Source organism: Hemiscyllium ocellatum, chromosome 29 (genome assembly GCF_020745735.1).
Source record: "Hemiscyllium ocellatum isolate sHemOce1 chromosome 29, sHemOce1.pat.X.cur, whole genome shotgun sequence".
Taxonomy (NCBI): Eukaryota; Metazoa; Chordata; class Chondrichthyes; order Orectolobiformes; family Hemiscylliidae; genus Hemiscyllium; species Hemiscyllium ocellatum.
Window position 1 is genome coordinate 13,541,988 of NC_083429.1, and position 16,960 is coordinate 13,558,947.

The window sequence follows — 16,960 nt, forward strand, 5'->3', positions numbered from 1 at the left end:
TAGTCCGGTGTGTTTCGTGTTCCGTGTAAACGTGAACGTTGTCCTGTTTCGAGCAATCGGTGAAATCATTCAGCAAAGCAAGCATCGAAATTGAAGTAATGTCAAGCAGCTCATGGTGATTTGACCAAATCATTACCGAACATATATTCTCACGCAGTCAAAGATACATTTCTGGCTGAAAAGAGTCTGAGAAGATAGACACAGCTTACCATTGATTTTTGTCTGGATTGATGGGCTTTCATTATCTGCTGCGAAATAGACATTGTAGCCGGGCACATACCAGCTGCTGTGCGAGTCGGACAGGGACCATGGAACCCTTTTCATGTGACTTTGCATGTGTGGTTATGCAGGAGCACAATTCGAAATGCAAGAAAATGGACGCTCAGGCTGTCTGGTAGTGTGGCCGAGCGGTCTAAGGCGCTGGATCCAGGTTCCAGTCCTGAAAGGGGCGTGGGTTCGAATCCCACCACTGCCATTTCAGCTGATCCACTCCACTGTTTGAATGCTGCTTCGATCCCCGCTGCATTGATGTTCTCGGAGAATTAACTGTGGACAGGTGCCGAGTATTGTCAGGTCTCTCAGCTGCCATGATGTTATTCGCCTCCCCTGCAGAAAATCGCAAGCAGCTCAGCGGTTGGTTTATGTTCCAGGCAAGTTGAGGTTTTACTGGAACCGAATGGAGACTGTTATTTCATCGCTGTTGTGAAACAAAGTCCGGCGGTGAGTCGATTCATCGTTATTTGGCTTTCTGGCGAATGGGAAAATCTTTCCAATGCATATGTTATTGAATTTCTCCCATTTCCTGCATTTCCGTCCTGGAGACACCGGAAGGGAAAGGTAATCTAATCGAGACTGTGATTGGTGAAATTCACTTTTTTATGGCCCATACTTATTATATTCTTTCTTTCTCTCTTTTCAGCATTGTCTGGGAAGTGGTGGTGCACTAAGGCTGCAGTATGTTTGAAAGAGTAGTTTGGAATTGCCCTGTTGTTAGTTGTGAGATTACTTTATGCCTCATGCCCTCGGACTGTCTCACATTTAGCATTCATGCTTCGCTGTGTCTGAACATGCATTAGGTATGCCAGTTTTGTTTGTGTTCCGTGTTAAATGCTTTCTGTTTGCGATTCGGTCAATACATTACGAGTTAACAGGGGTTCTGAGGTAACTTGCAGCAGCAAAAATCCTCAACTGAGGATCTGGGAAAGTTTCACGAAGCATGGTCAGTCGGAGCAAAAGTAAGGAAGTCGTTCGTTTCTGCAGTGTTTCACAATACTACCTTTCCCGTGAGCAGTCGAACAGACTAAATGATTGTGCTACAGACTGCGACGGCAAGCTCCGCTGAAAAGTAATCCTTTAAAACCGGTGTAAGCAACGCAAGGTTATTGGGGTACACCGCGTGGAAACAGAGACTTCGGTGTATCTCATCCATGCTCACCACATCACCAAAATTAAACAAGTCCCGTTCCACAGCATTTCTCCTCAATCCCTCTAAACCCATCCTATCCAGAAACTCATCCGATTACCATTGCAATTTTCTGAGTGCAATAGCCTCCTCCACTCCCTCTGGTAGCTCATTCCATACACCCACAACCTTGTGAGTGGAAAATGTGCGTCGGGGTCCTTTGTCAATTTCAGAGCACTCACCTTAAACCTATGCTCTCGAGTTTCCAACTCACCCTAGCTTGTGTAAAACACGTAAATACTCAGTTTACAACCCTTCCATAAAACCATGTCGCAGCCGTTATGCTGCCGGGAAAGTTGTCCCAGCTTATTCCACTTCACACTCCAGTCCAAACATTGACGACATCCTTGTCTATATTTTGTCACTAATTTCAGTCTATATTTTTTGACTTTTTCAAGATGTCAATTTCCCTGGATAACAACGAGCTATTAGAAAAAGAAAGGTGAAACGTAGAATGGCTTCAACTTTCAGTGCTGGATGCCACAGAGCCGCAACGCGCTCGGCTGAAGCTCGTTTCTGTAGTGTAGTGGTCATCACGTTCGCCTCACACGCGAAAGGTCCCCAGTTCGAAGCTGGGCAGAAACTGCTTTGTTCTTCAATTGCAGCCTTTTACACGGACAAGAACGGAGCTTTCTTGCTTGCTCTCCCATCTGCAAATCTGCCTTCGAAAATGCTCGAACAAATCTGCTCTCTTTGTGAAATGTGATGCACTTCCATTTAATTAGTGAGCAAAGCATTGTAAAGGCTTGTTCTGATCAGAACCATTGTAAAACCTGGTTCTGATCATAAGTCATTCTGTTTGAGAGTGTAGTTACCGCGTTCTGATCCCTTCCACGAAAAACTGTCCCGCATTTGCATTCCTTGCGCAGGCGGACCGGTTCAAAGACAGGGAAGAAGCTGATGCGCTGGTGCTACTGATCAGCGCACCACTGATTCCTGAACTAGTCTGTCTGTCAAATGTAAACCAAAGTCGTCTCTGCAAGGCCTCATTTGGAAACTCTCTGTCGTTATTCAACGTGCGAGAATTGGCAGCAGAGGTGCTGAATCATGGTTTGGATCAGTTCGCACGTTAGTGACTCATTCAATCAGCAACAGCAATGAACGAAATTGCACTCCCAGAGGAACCTCTGGACTTGTGGTTTCATAGCGTCGCTAGTATTAAGGTGAGCCCCGAGATCTAAGCCATGTTGGAACTGAAACGGAGGAATTGACAGAGAGGCTGCAGAATAACATCGCAACCTTTTGGTTTTCTTTAAATCACTGACGAGCAGGAAACTGTAAACGGGCAGGGCGAGTGGGAAAGTGAGGCAGTTGCAGCTCTGGTGAAACTCCTTCTTTGTAAGTCACTCAGCACCAAGAGACGTGAAGGTGACTCATGCCTGAGAACTCTTCACATCGAGAACAAAAAGCAATCAAGTGCAGTTAGCACCTCTCCCGGAATTGGGGTGGGGTGAGATAATTACCTTTTGACTTCAGTTACTATGTTCAGAAACTGCCTTTTAAATTGAGGTGAACAGAAACTGCATTTCTAATGAGCAGCATGGAATTTAGCAAGATTTATTGAGTCGCTTCTCGTCGCTTCCCACACAGGTTTCCAAGTCAGTCGGTATCGATGTGGCTCATGTCCAGGTGTGAATATCCCTGCAGCCAATTGCACGGTTAAGGTAAAAGGCAAGGAAAGTGGCATCTCGAACCAGCCCCGAGGTCATATCATCCTCACAAGGTGATCTGTCGTTCTCGGATTGTAATGCTACCTCCGGTTTTAGGGTGGAGAACATTCTTTGCCAAACAGACACAGTGACTGAAAATATAGTGCACGGTATGATGTGGAACACGGCCTGCTCAGCTTTGTGCATTTTCCCTGTAGTCCGGTGTGTTTCGTGTTCCGTGTAAACGTGAACGTTGTCCTGTTTCGAGCAATCGGTGAAATCATTCAGCAAAGCAAGCATCGAAATTGAAGTAATGTCAAGCAGCTCATGGTGATTTGACCAAATCATTACCGAACATATATTCTCACGCAGTCAAAGATACATTTCTGGCTGAAAAGAGTCTGAGAAGATAGACACAGCTTACCATTGATTTTTGTCTGGATTGATGGGCTTTCATTATCTGCTGCGAAATAGACATTGTAGCCGGGCACATACCAGCTGCTGTGCGAGTCGGACAGGGACCATGGAACCCTTTTCATGTGACTTTGCATGTGTGGTTATGCAGGAGCACAATTCGAAATGCAAGAAAATGGACGCTCAGGCTGTCTGGTAGTGTGGCCGAGCGGTCTAAGGCGCTGGATCCAGGTTCCAGTCCTGAAAGGGGCGTGGGTTCGAATCCCACCACTGCCATTTCAGCTGATCCACTCCACTGTTTGAATGCTGCTTCGATCCCCGCTGCATTGATGTTCTCGGAGAATTAACTGTGGACAGGTGCCGAGTATTGTCAGGTCTCTCAGCTGCCATGATGTTATTCGCCTCCCCTGCAGAAAATCGCAAGCAGCTCAGCGATTGGTTTATGTTCCAGGCAAGTTGAGGTTTTACTGGAACCGAATGGAGACTGTTATTTCATCGCTGTTGTGAAACAAAGTCCGGCGGTGAGTCGATTCATCGTTATTTGGCTTTCTGGCGAATGGGAAAATCTTTCAATGCATATGTTATTGAATTTCTCCCATTTCCTGCATTTCCGTCCTGGAGACACCGGAAGGGAAAGGTAATCTAATCGAGACTGTGATTGGTGAAATTCACTTTTTTATGGCCCATACTTATTATATTCTTTCTTTCTCTCTTTTCAGCATTGTCTGGGAAGTGGTGGTGCACTAAGGCTGCAGTATGTTTGAAAGAGTAGTTTGGAATTGCCCTGTTGTTAGTTGTGAGATTACTTTATGCCTCATGCCCTCGGACTGTCTCACATTTAGCATTCATGCTTCGCTGTGTCTGAACATGCATTAGGTATGCCAGTTTTGTTTGTGTTCCGTGTTAAATGCTTTCTGTTTGCGATTCGGTCAATACATTACGAGTTAACAGGGGTTCTGAGGTAACTTGCAGCAGCAAAAATCCTCAACTGAGGATCTGGGAAAGTTTCACGAAGCATGGTCAGTCGGAGCAAAAGTAAGGAAGTCGTTCGTTTCTGCAGTGTTTCACAATACTACCTTTCCCGTGAGCAGTCGAACAGACTAAATGATTGTGCTACAGACTGCGACGGCAAGCTCCGCTGAAAAGTAATCCTTTAAAACCGGTGTAAGCAACGCAAGGTTATTGGGGTACACCGCGTGGAAACAGAGACTTCGGTGTATCTCATCCATGCTCACCACATCACCAAAATTAAACAAGTCCCGTTCCACAGCATTTCTCCTCAATCCCTCTAAACCCATCCTATCCAGAAACTCATCCGATTACCATTGCAATTTTCTGAGTGCAATAGCCTCCTCCACTCCCTCTGGTAGCTCATTCCATACACCCACAACCTTGTGAGTGGAAAATGTGCGTCGGGGTCCTTTGTCAATTTCAGACCACTCACCTTAAACCTATGCTCTCGAGTTTCCAACTCACCCTAGCTTGTGTAAAACACGTAAATACTCAGTTTACAACCCTTCCATAAAACCATGTCGCAGCCGTTATGCTGCCGGGAAAGTTGTCCCAGCTTATTCCACTTCACACTCCAGTCCAAACATTGACGACATCCTTGTCTATATTTTGTCACTAATTTCAGTCTATATTTTTTGACTTTTTCAAGATGTCAATTTCCCTGGATAACAACGAGCTATTAGAAAAAGAAAGGTGAAACGTAGAATGGCTTCAACTTTCAGTGCTGGATGCCACAGAGCCGCAACGCGCTCGGCTGAAGCTCGTTTCTGTAGTGTAGTGGTCATCACGTTCGCCTCACACGCGAAAGGTCCCCAGTTCGAAGCTGGGCAGAAACTGCTTTGTTCTTCAATTGCAGCCTTTTACACGGACAAGAACGGAGCTTTCTTGCTTGCTCTCCCATCTGCAAATCTGCCTTCGAAAATGCTCGAACAAATCTGCTCTCTTTGTGAAATGTGATGCACTTCCATTTAATTAGTGAGCAAAGCATTGTAAAGGCTTGTTCTGATCAGAACCATTGTAAAACCTGGTTCTGATCATAAGTCATTCTGTTTGAGAGTGTAGTTACCGCGTTCTGATCCCTTCCACGAAAAACTGTCCCGCATTTGCATTCCTTGCGCAGGCGGACCGGTTCAAAGACAGGGAAGAAGCTGATGCGCTGGTGCTACTGATCAGCGCACCACTGATTCCTGAACTAGTCTGTCTGTCAAATGTAAACCAAAGTCGTCTCTGCAAGGCCTCATTTGGAAACTCTCTGTCGTTATTCAACGTGCGAGAATTGGCAGCAGAGGTGCTGAATCATGGTTTGGATCAGTTCGCACGTTAGTGACTCATTCAATCAGCAACAGCAATGAACGAAATTGCACTCCCAGAGGAACCTCTGGACTTGTGGTTTCATAGCGTCGCTAGTATTAAGGTGAGCCCCGAGATCTAAGCCATGTTGGAACTGAAACGGAGGAATTGACAGAGAGGCTGCAGAATAACATCGCAACCTTTTGGTTTTCTTTAAATCACTGACGAGCAGGAAACTGTAAACGGGCAGGGCGAGTGGGAAAGTGAGGCAGTTGCAGCTCTGGTGAAACTCCTTCTTTGTAAGTCACTCAGCACCAAGAGACGTGAAGGTGACTCATGCCTGAGAACTCTTCACATCGAGAACAAAAAGCAATCAAGTGCAGTTAGCACCTCTCCCGGAATTGGGGTGGGGTGAGATAATTACCTTTTGACTTCAGTTACTATGTTCAGAAACTGCCTTTTAAATTGAGGTGAACAGAAACTGCATTTCTAATGAGCAGCATGGAATTTAGCAAGATTTATTGAGTCGCTTCTCGTCGCTTCCCACACAGGTTTCCAAGTCAGTCGGTATCGATGTGGCTCATGTCCAGGTGTGAATATCCCTGCAGCCAATTGCACGGTTAAGGTAAAAGGCAAGGAAAGTGGCATCTCGAACCAGCCCCGAGGTCATATCATCCTCACAAGGTGATCTGTCGTTCTCGGATTGTAATGCTACCTCCGGTTTTAGGGTGGAGAACATTCTTTGCCAAACAGACACAGTGACTGAAAATATAGTGCACGGTATGATGTGGAACACGGCCTGCTCAGCTTTGTGCATTTTCCCTGTAGTCCGGTGTGTTTCGTGTTCCGTGTAAACGTGAACGTTGTCCTGTTTCGAGCAATCGGTGAAATCATTCAGCAAAGCAAGCATCGAAATTGAAGTAATGTCAAGCAGCTCATGGTGATTTGACCAAATCATTACCGAACATATATTCTCACGCAGTCAAAGATACATTTCTGGCTGAAAAGAGTCTGAGAAGATAGACACAGCTTACCATTGATTTTTGTCTGGATTGATGGGCTTTCATTATCTGCTGCGAAATAGACATTGTAGCCGGGCACATACCAGCTGCTGTGCGAGTCGGACAGGGACCATGGAACCCTTTTCATGTGACTTTGCATGTGTGGTTATGCAGGAGCACAATTCGAAATGCAAGAAAATGGACGCTCAGGCTGTCTGGTAGTGTGGCCGAGCGGTCTAAGGCGCTGGATCCAGGTTCCAGTCCTGAAAGGGGCGTGGGTTCGAATCCCACCACTGCCATTTCAGCTGATCCACTCCACTGTTTGAATGCTGCTTCGATCCCCGCTGCATTGATGTTCTCGGAGAATTAACTGTGGACAGGTGCCGAGTATTGTCAGGTCTCTCAGCTGCCATGATGTTATTCGCCTCCCCTGCAGAAAATCGCAAGCAGCTCAGCGATTGGTTTATGTTCCAGGCAAGTTGAGGTTTTACTGGAACCGAATGGAGACTGTTATTTCATCGCTGTTGTGAAACAAAGTCCGGCGGTGAGTCGATTCATCGTTATTTGGCTTTCTGGCGAATGGGAAAATCTTTCCAATGCATATGTTATTGAATTTCTCCCATTTCCTGCATTTCCGTCCTGGAGACACCGGAAGGGAAAGGTAATCTAATCGAGACTGTGATTGGTGAAATTCACTTTTTTATGGCCCATACTTATTATATTCTTTCTTTCTCTCTTTTCAGCATTGTCTGGGAAGTGGTGGTGCACTAAGGCTGCAGTATGTTTGAAAGAGTAGTTTGGAATTGCCCTGTTGTTAGTTGTGAGATTACTTTATGCCTCATGCCCTCGGACTGTCTCACATTTAGCATTCATGCTTCGCTGTGTCTGAACATGCATTAGGTATGCCAGTTTTGTTTGTGTTCCGTGTTAAATGCTTTCTGTTTGCGATTCGGTCAATACATTACGAGTTAACAGGGGTTCTGAGGTAACTTGCAGCAGCAAAAATCCTCAACTGAGGATCTGGGAAAGTTTCACGAAGCATGGTCAGTCGGAGCAAAAGTAAGGAAGTCGTTCGTTTCTGCAGTGTTTCACAATACTACCTTTCCCGTGAGCAGTCGAACAGACTAAATGATTGTGCTACAGACTGCGACGGCAAGCTCCGCTGAAAAGTAATCCTTTAAAACCGGTGTAAGCAACGCAAGGTTATTGGGGTACACCGCGTGGAAACAGAGACTTCGGTGTATCTCATCCATGCTCACCACATCACCAAAATTAAACAAGTCCCGTTCCACAGCATTTCTCCTCAATCCCTCTAAACCCATCCTATCCAGAAACTCATCCGATTACCATTGCAATTTTCTGAGTGCAATAGCCTCCTCCACTCCCTCTGGTAGCTCATTCCATACACCCACAACCTTGTGAGTGGAAAATGTGCGTCGGGGTCCTTTGTCAATTTCAGAGCACTCACCTTAAACCTATGCTCTCGAGTTTCCAACTCACCCTAGCTTGTGTAAAACACGTAAATACTCAGTTTACAACCCTTCCATAAAACCATGTCGCAGCCGTTATGCTGCCGGGAAAGTTGTCCCAGCTTATTCCACTTCACACTCCAGTCCAAACATTGACGACATCCTTGTCTATATTTTGTCACTAATTTCAGTCTATATTTTTTGACTTTTTCAAGATGTCAATTTCCCTGGATAACAACGAGCTATTGGAAAAAGAAAGGTGAAACGTAGAATGGCTTCAACTTTCAGTGCTGGATGCCACAGAGCCGCAACGCGCTCGGCTGAAGCTCGTTTCTGTAGTGTAGTGGTCATCACGTTCGCCTCACACGCGAAAGGTCCCCAGTTCGAAGCTGGGCAGAAACTGCTTTGTTCTTCAATTGCAGCCTTTTACACGGACAAGAACGGAGCTTTCTTGCTTGCTCTCCCATCTGCAAATCTGCCTTCGAAAATGCTCGAACAAATCTGCTCTCTTTGTGAAATGTGATGCACTTCCATTTAATTAGTGAGCAAAGCATTGTAAAGGCTTGTTCTGATCAGAACCATTGTAAAACCTGGTTCTGATCATAAGTCATTCTGTTTGAGAGTGTAGTTACCGCGTTCTGATCCCTTCCACGAAAAACTGTCCCGCATTTGCATTCCTTGCGCAGGCGGACCGGTTCAAAGACAGGGAAGAAGCTGATGCGCTGGTGCTACTGATCAGCGCACCACTGATTCCTGAACTAGTCTGTCTGTCAAATGTAAACCAAAGTCGTCTCTGCAAGGCCTCATTTGGAAACTCTCTGTCGTTATTCAACGTGCGAGAATTGGCAGCAGAGGTGCTGAATCATGGTTTGGATCAGTTCGCACGTTAGTGACTCATTCAATCAGCAACAGCAATGAACGAAATTGCACTCCCAGAGGAACCTCTGGACTTGTGGTTTCATAGCGTCGCTAGTATTAAGGTGAGCCCCGAGATCTAAGCCATGTTGGAACTGAAACGGAGGAATTGACAGAGAGGCTGCAGAATAACATCGCAACCTTTTGGTTTTCTTTAAATCACTGACGAGCAGGAAACTGTAAACGGGCAGGGCGAGTGGGAAAGTGAGGCAGTTGCAGCTCTGGTGAAACTCCTTCTTTGTAAGTCACTCAGCACCAAGAGACGTGAAGGTGACTCATGCCTGAGAACTCTTCACATCGAGAACAAAAAGCAATCAAGTGCAGTTAGCACCTCTCCCGGAATTGGGGTGGGGTGAGATAATTACCTTTTGACTTCAGTTACTATGTTCAGAAACTGCCTTTTAAATTGAGGTGAACAGAAACTGCATTTCTAATGAGCAGCATGGAATTTAGCAAGATTTATTGAGTCGCTTCTCGTCGCTTCCCACACAGGTTTCCAAGTCAGTCGGTATCGATGTGGCTCATGTCCAGGTGTGAATATCCCTGCAGCCAATTGCACGGTTAAGGTAAAAGGCAAGGAAAGTGGCATCTCGAACCAGCCCCGAGGTCATATCATCCTCACAAGGTGATCTGTCGTTCTCGGATTGTAATGCTACCTCCGGTTTTAGGGTGGAGAACATTCTTTGCCAAACAGACACAGTGACTGAAAATATAGTGCACGGTATGATGTGGAACACGGCCTGCTCAGCTTTGTGCATTTTCCCTGTAGTCCGGTGTGTTTCGTGTTCCGTGTAAACGTGAACGTTGTCCTGTTTCGAGCAATCGGTGAAATCATTCAGCAAAGCAAGCATCGAAATTGAAGTAATGTCAAGCAGCTCATGGTGATTTGACCAAATCATTACCGAACATATATTCTCACGCAGTCAAAGATACATTTCTGGCTGAAAAGAGTCTGAGAAGATAGACACAGCTTACCATTGATTTTTGTCTGGATTGATGGGCTTTCATTATCTGCTGCGAAATAGACATTGTAGCCGGGCACATACCAGCTGCTGTGCGAGTCGGACAGGGACCATGGAACCCTTTTCATGTGACTTTGCATGTGTGGTTATGCAGGAGCACAATTCGAAATGCAAGAAAATGGACGCTCAGGCTGTCTGGTAGTGTGGCCGAGCGGTCTAAGGCGCTGGATCCAGGTTCCAGTCCTGAAAGGGGCGTGGGTTCGAATCCCACCACTGCCATTTCAGCTGATCCACTCCACTGTTTGAATGCTGCTTCGATCCCCGCTGCATTGATGTTCTCGGAGAATTAACTGTGGACAGGTGCCGAGTATTGTCAGGTCTCTCAGCTGCCATGATGTTATTCGCCTCCCCTGCAGAAAATCGCAAGCAGCTCAGCGGTTGGTTTATGTTCCAGGCAAGTTGAGGTTTTACTGGAACCGAATGGAGACTGTTATTTCATCGCTGTTGTGAAACAAAGTCCGGCGGTGAGTCGATTCATCGTTATTTGGCTTTCTGGCGAATGGGAAAATCTTTCAATGCATATGTTATTGAATTTCTCCCATTTCCTGCATTTCCGTCCTGGAGACACCGGAAGGGAAAGGTAATCTAATCGAGACTGTGATTGGTGAAATTCACTTTTTTATGGCCCATACTTATTATATTCTTTCTTTCTCTCTTTTCAGCATTGTCTGGGAAGTGGTGGTGCACTAAGGCTGCAGTATGTTTGAAAGAGTAGTTTGGAATTGCCCTGTTGTTAGTTGTGAGATTACTTTATGCCTCATGCCCTCGGACTGTCTCACATTTAGCATTCATGCTTCGCTGTGTCTGAACATGCATTAGGTATGCCAGTTTTGTTTGTGTTCCGTGTTAAATGCTTTCTGTTTGCGATTCGGTCAATACATTACGAGTTAACAGGGGTTCTGAGGTAACTTGCAGCAGCAAAAATCCTCAACTGAGGATCTGGGAAAGTTTCACGAAGCATGGTCAGTCGGAGCAAAAGTAAGGAAGTCGTTCGTTTCTGCAGTGTTTCACAATACTACCTTTCCCGTGAGCAGTCGAACAGACTAAATGATTGTGCTACAGACTGCGACGGCAAGCTCCGCTGAAAAGTAATCCTTTAAAACCGGTGTAAGCAACGCAAGGTTATTGGGGTACACCGCGTGGAAACAGAGACTTCGGTGTATCTCATCCATGCTCACCACATCACCAAAATTAAACAAGTCCCGTTCCACAGCATTTCTCCTCAATCCCTCTAAACCCATCCTATCCAGAAACTCATCCGATTACCATTGCAATTTTCTGAGTGCAATAGCCTCCTCCACTCCCTCTGGTAGCTCATTCCATACACCCACAACCTTGTGAGTGGAAAATGTGCGTCGGGGTCCTTTGTCAATTTCAGAGCACTCACCTTAAACCTATGCTCTCGAGTTTCCAACTCACCCTAGCTTGTGTAAAACACGTAAATACTCAGTTTACAACCCTTCCATAAAACCATGTCGCAGCCGTTATGCTGCCGGGAAAGTTGTCCCAGCTTATTCCACTTCACACTCCAGTCCAAACATTGACGACATCCTTGTCTATATTTTGTCACTAATTTCAGTCTATATTTTTTGACTTTTTCAAGATGTCAATTTCCCTGGATAACAACGAGCTATTGGAAAAAGAAAGGTGAAACGTAGAATGGCTTCAACTTTCAGTGCTGGATGCCACAGAGCCGCAACGCGCTCGGCTGAAGCTCGTTTCTGTAGTGTAGTGGTCATCACGTTCGCCTCACACGCGAAAGGTCCCCAGTTCGAAGCTGGGCAGAAACTGCTTTGTTCTTCAATTGCAGCCTTTTACACGGACAAGAACGGAGCTTTCTTGCTTGCTCTCCCATCTGCAAATCTGCCTTCGAAAATGCTCGAACAAATCTGCTCTCTTTGTGAAATGTGATGCACTTCCATTTAATTAGTGAGCAAAGCATTGTAAAGGCTTGTTCTGATCAGAACCATTGTAAAACCTGGTTCTGATCATAAGTCATTCTGTTTGAGAGTGTAGTTACCGCGTTCTGATCCCTTCCACGAAAAACTGTCCCGCATTTGCATTCCTTGCGCAGGCGGACCGGTTCAAAGACAGGGAAGAAGCTGATGCGCTGGTGCTACTGATCAGCGCACCACTGATTCCTGAACTAGTCTGTCTGTCAAATGTAAACCAAAGTCGTCTCTGCAAGGCCTCATTTGGAAACTCTCTGTCGTTATTCAACGTGCGAGAATTGGCAGCAGAGGTGCTGAATCATGGTTTGGATCAGTTCGCACGTTAGTGACTCATTCAATCAGCAACAGCAATGAAAGAAATTGCACTCCCAGAGGAACCTCTGGACTTGTGGTTTCATAGCGTCGCTAGTATTAAGGTGAGCCCCGAGATCTAAGCCATGTTGGAACTGAAACGGAGGAATTGACAGAGAGGCTGCAGAATAACATCGCAACCTTTTGGTTTTCTTTAAATCACTGACGAGCAGGAAACTGTAAACGGGCAGGGCGAGTGGGAAAGTGAGGCAGTTGCAGCTCTGGTGAAACTCCTTCTTTGTAAGTCACTCAGCACCAAGAGACGTGAAGGTGACTCATGCCTGAGAACTCTTCACATCGAGAACAAAAAGCAATCAAGTGCAGTTAGCACCTCTCCCGGAATTGGGGTGGGGTGAGATAATTACCTTTTGACTTCAGTTACTATGTTCAGAAACTGCCTTTTAAATTGAGGTGAACAGAAACTGCATTTCTAATGAGCAGCATGGAATTTAGCAAGATTTATTGAGTCGCTTCTCGTCGCTTCCCACACAGGTTTCCAAGTCAGTCGGTATCGATGTGGCTCATGTCCAGGTGTGAATATCCCTGCAGCCAATTGCACGGTTAAGGTAAAAGGCAAGGAAAGTGGCATCTCGAACCAGCCCCGAGGTCATATCATCCTCACAAGGTGATCTGTCGTTCTCGGATTGTAATGCTACCTCCGGTTTTAGGGTGGAGAACATTCTTTGCCAAACAGACACAGTGACTGAAAATATAGTGCACGGTATGATGTGGAACACGGCCTGCTCAGCTTTGTGCATTTTCCCTGTAGTCCGGTGTGTTTCGTGTTCCGTGTAAACGTGAACGTTGTCCTGTTTCGAGCAATCGGTGAAATCATTCAGCAAAGCAAGCATCGAAATTGAAGTAATGTCAAGCAGCTCATGGTGATTTGACCAAATCATTACCGAACATATATTCTCACGCAGTCAAAGATACATTTCTGGCTGAAAAGAGTCTGAGAAGATAGACACAGCTTACCATTGATTTTTGTCTGGATTGATGGGCTTTCATTATCTGCTGCGAAATAGACATTGTAGCCGGGCACATACCAGCTGCTGTGCGAGTCGGACAGGGACCATGGAACCCTTTTCATGTGACTTTGCATGTGTGGTTATGCAGGAGCACAATTCGAAATGCAAGAAAATGGACGCTCAGGCTGTCTGGTAGTGTGGCCGAGCGGTCTAAGGCGCTGGATCCAGGTTCCAGTCCTGAAAGGGGCGTGGGTTCGAATCCCACCACTGCCATTTCAGCTGATCCACTCCACTGTTTGAATGCTGCTTCGATCCCCGCTGCATTGATGTTCTCGGAGAATTAACTGTGGACAGGTGCCGAGTATTGTCAGGTCTCTCAGCTGCCATGATGTTATTCGCCTCCCCTGCAGAAAATCGCAAGCAGCTCAGCGATTGGTTTATGTTCCAGGCAAGTTGAGGTTTTACTGGAACCGAATGGAGACTGTTATTTCATCGCTGTTGTGAAACAAAGTCCGGCGGTGAGTCGATTCATCGTTATTTGGCTTTCTGGCGAATGGGAAAATCTTTCCAATGCATATGTTATTGAATTTCTCCCATTTCCTGCATTTCCGTCCTGGAGACACCGGAAGGGAAAGGTAATCTAATCGAGACTGTGATTGGTGAAATTCACTTTTTTATGGCCCATACTTATTATATTCTTTCTTTCTCTCTTTTCAGCATTGTCTGGGAAGTGGTGGTGCACTAAGGCTGCAGTATGTTTGAAAGAGTAGTTTGGAATTGCCCTGTTGTTAGTTGTGAGATTACTTTATGCCTCATGCCCTCGGACTGTCTCACATTTAGCATTCATGCTTCGCTGTGTCTGAACATGCATTAGGTATGCCAGTTTTGTTTGTGTTCCGTGTTAAATGCTTTCTGTTTGCGATTCGGTCAATACATTACGAGTTAACAGGGGTTCTGAGGTAACTTGCAGCAGCAAAAATCCTCAACTGAGGATCTGGGAAAGTTTCACGAAGCATGGTCAGTCGGAGCAAAAGTAAGGAAGTCGTTCGTTTCTGCAGTGTTTCACAATACTACCTTTCCCGTGAGCAGTCGAACAGACTAAATGATTGTGCTACAGACTGCGACGGCAAGCTCCGCTGAAAAGTAATCCTTTAAAACCGGTGTAAGCAACGCAAGGTTATTGGGGTACACCGCGTGGAAACAGAGACTTCGGTGTATCTCATCCATGCTCACCACATCACCAAAATTAAACAAGTCCCGTTCCACAGCATTTCTCCTCAATCCCTCTAAACCCATCCTATCCAGAAACTCATCCGATTACCATTGCAATTTTCTGAGTGCAATAGCCTCCTCCACTCCCTCTGGTAGCTCATTCCATACACCCACAACCTTGTGAGTGGAAAATGTGCGTCGGGGTCCTTTGTCAATTTCAGAGCACTCACCTTAAACCTATGCTCTCGAGTTTCCAACTCACCCTAGCTTGTGTAAAACACGTAAATACTCAGTTTACAACCCTTCCATAAAACCATGTCGCAGCCGTTATGCTGCCGGGAAAGTTGTCCCAGCTTATTCCACTTCACACTCCAGTCCAAACATTGACGACATCCTTGTCTATATTTTGTCACTAATTTCAGTCTATATTTTTTGACTTTTTCAAGATGTCAATTTCCCTGGATAACAACGAGCTATTGGAAAAAGAAAGGTGAAACGTAGAATGGCTTCAACTTTCAGTGCTGGATGCCACAGAGCCGCAACGCGCTCGGCTGAAGCTCGTTTCTGTAGTGTAGTGGTCATCACGTTCGCCTCACACGCGAAAGGTCCCCAGTTCGAAGCTGGGCAGAAACTGCTTTGTTCTTCAATTGCAGCCTTTTACACGGACAAGAACGGAGCTTTCTTGCTTGCTCTCCCATCTGCAAATCTGCCTTCGAAAATGCTCGAACAAATCTGCTCTCTTTGTGAAATGTGATGCACTTCCATTTAATTAGTGAGCAAAGCATTGTAAAGGCTTGTTCTGATCAGAACCATTGTAAAACCTGGTTCTGATCATAAGTCATTCTGTTTGAGAGTGTAGTTACCGCGTTCTGATCCCTTCCACGAAAAACTGTCCCGCATTTGCATTCCTTGCGCAGGCGGACCGGTTCAAAGACAGGGAAGAAGCTGATGCGCTGGTGCTACTGATCAGCGCACCACTGATTCCTGAACTAGTCTGTCTGTCAAATGTAAACCAAAGTCGTCTCTGCAAGGCCTCATTTGGAAACTCTCTGTCGTTATTCAACGTGCGAGAATTGGCAGCAGAGGTGCTGAATCATGGTTTGGATCAGTTCGCACGTTAGTGACTCATTCAATCAGCAACAGCAATGAACGAAATTGCACTCCCAGAGGAACCTCTGGACTTGTGGTTTCATAGCGTCGCTAGTATTAAGGTGAGCCCCGAGATCTAAGCCATGTTGGAACTGAAACGGAGGAATTGACAGAGAGGCTGCAGAATAACATCGCAACCTTTTGGTTTTCTTTAAATCACTGACGAGCAGGAAACTGTAAACGGGCAGGGCGAGTGGGAAAGTGAGGCAGTTGCAGCTCTGGTGAAACTCCTTCTTTGTAAGTCACTCAGCACCAAGAGACGTGAAGGTGACTCATGCCTGAGAACTCTTCACATCGAGAACAAAAAGCAATCAAGTGCAGTTAGCACCTCTCCCGGAATTGGGGTGGGGTGAGATAATTACCTTTTGACTTCAGTTACTATGTTCAGAAACTGCCTTTTAAATTGAGGTGAACAGAAACTGCATTTCTAATGAGCAGCATGGAATTTAGCAAGATTTATTGAGTCGCTTCTCGTCGCTTCCCACACAGGTTTCCAAGTCAGTCGGTATCGATGTGGCTCATGTCCAGGTGTGAATATCCCTGCAGCCAATTGCACGGTTAAGGTAAAAGGCAAGGAAAGTGGCATCTCGAACCAGCCCCGAGGTCATATCATCCTCACAAGGTGATCTGTCGTTCTCGGATTGTAATGCTACCTCCGGTTTTAGGGTGGAGAACATTCTTTGCCAAACAGACACAGTGACTGAAAATATAGTGCACGGTATGATGTGGAACACGGCCTGCTCAGCTTTGTGCATTTTCCCTGTAGTCCGGTGTGTTTCGTGTTCCGTGTAAACGTGAACGTTGTCCTGTTTCGAGCAATCGGTGAAATCATTCAGCAAAGCAAGCATCGAAATTGAAGTAATGTCAAGCAGCTCATGGTGATTTGACCAAATCATTACCGAACATATATTCTCACGCAGTCAAAGATACATTTCTGGCTGAAAAGAGTCTGAGAAGATAGACACAGCTTACCATTGATTTTTGTCTGGATTGATGGGCTTTCATTATCTGCTGCGAAATAGACATTGTAGCCGGGCACATACCAGCTGCTGTGCGAGTCGGACAGGGACCATGGAACCCTTTTCATGTGACTTT

General features: G+C 45.8%; 10 non-coding genes across 10 annotated transcripts; all 10 read left to right on the top strand.

Moving 5' to 3' along the window:
• Positions 1 to 393: 393 nt before the first annotated feature.
• On the top strand, positions 394 to 475 carry trnal-cag (transfer RNA leucine (anticodon CAG)). The gene has a single exon. It is a non-coding gene; the product is annotated as a tRNA-Leu (tRNA).
• Positions 476 to 1,974: 1,499 nt separating this feature from the next.
• trnav-cac (transfer RNA valine (anticodon CAC)) lies at positions 1,975 to 2,047 on the top strand. Its single transcript has one exon. It is a non-coding gene; the product is annotated as a tRNA-Val (tRNA).
• Positions 2,048 to 3,719: 1,672 nt separating this feature from the next.
• On the top strand, positions 3,720 to 3,801 carry trnal-cag (transfer RNA leucine (anticodon CAG)). Its single transcript has one exon. It is a non-coding gene; the product is annotated as a tRNA-Leu (tRNA).
• A 1,498-nt stretch (positions 3,802 to 5,299) lies between these two features.
• Positions 5,300 to 5,372, top strand: trnav-cac (transfer RNA valine (anticodon CAC)). The gene has a single exon. It is a non-coding gene; the product is annotated as a tRNA-Val (tRNA).
• Positions 5,373 to 7,044: 1,672 nt separating this feature from the next.
• trnal-cag (transfer RNA leucine (anticodon CAG)) lies at positions 7,045 to 7,126 on the top strand. The gene has a single exon. It is a non-coding gene; the product is annotated as a tRNA-Leu (tRNA).
• Positions 7,127 to 8,625: 1,499 nt separating this feature from the next.
• Positions 8,626 to 8,698, top strand: trnav-cac (transfer RNA valine (anticodon CAC)). Its single transcript has one exon. It is a non-coding gene; the product is annotated as a tRNA-Val (tRNA).
• A 1,672-nt stretch (positions 8,699 to 10,370) lies between these two features.
• Positions 10,371 to 10,452, top strand: trnal-cag (transfer RNA leucine (anticodon CAG)). Its single transcript has one exon. It is a non-coding gene; the product is annotated as a tRNA-Leu (tRNA).
• A 1,498-nt stretch (positions 10,453 to 11,950) lies between these two features.
• Positions 11,951 to 12,023, top strand: trnav-cac (transfer RNA valine (anticodon CAC)). Its single transcript has one exon. It is a non-coding gene; the product is annotated as a tRNA-Val (tRNA).
• A 1,672-nt stretch (positions 12,024 to 13,695) lies between these two features.
• On the top strand, positions 13,696 to 13,777 carry trnal-cag (transfer RNA leucine (anticodon CAG)). Its single transcript has one exon. It is a non-coding gene; the product is annotated as a tRNA-Leu (tRNA).
• A 1,499-nt stretch (positions 13,778 to 15,276) lies between these two features.
• On the top strand, positions 15,277 to 15,349 carry trnav-cac (transfer RNA valine (anticodon CAC)). The gene has a single exon. It is a non-coding gene; the product is annotated as a tRNA-Val (tRNA).
• Positions 15,350 to 16,960: the final 1,611 nt, after the last annotated feature.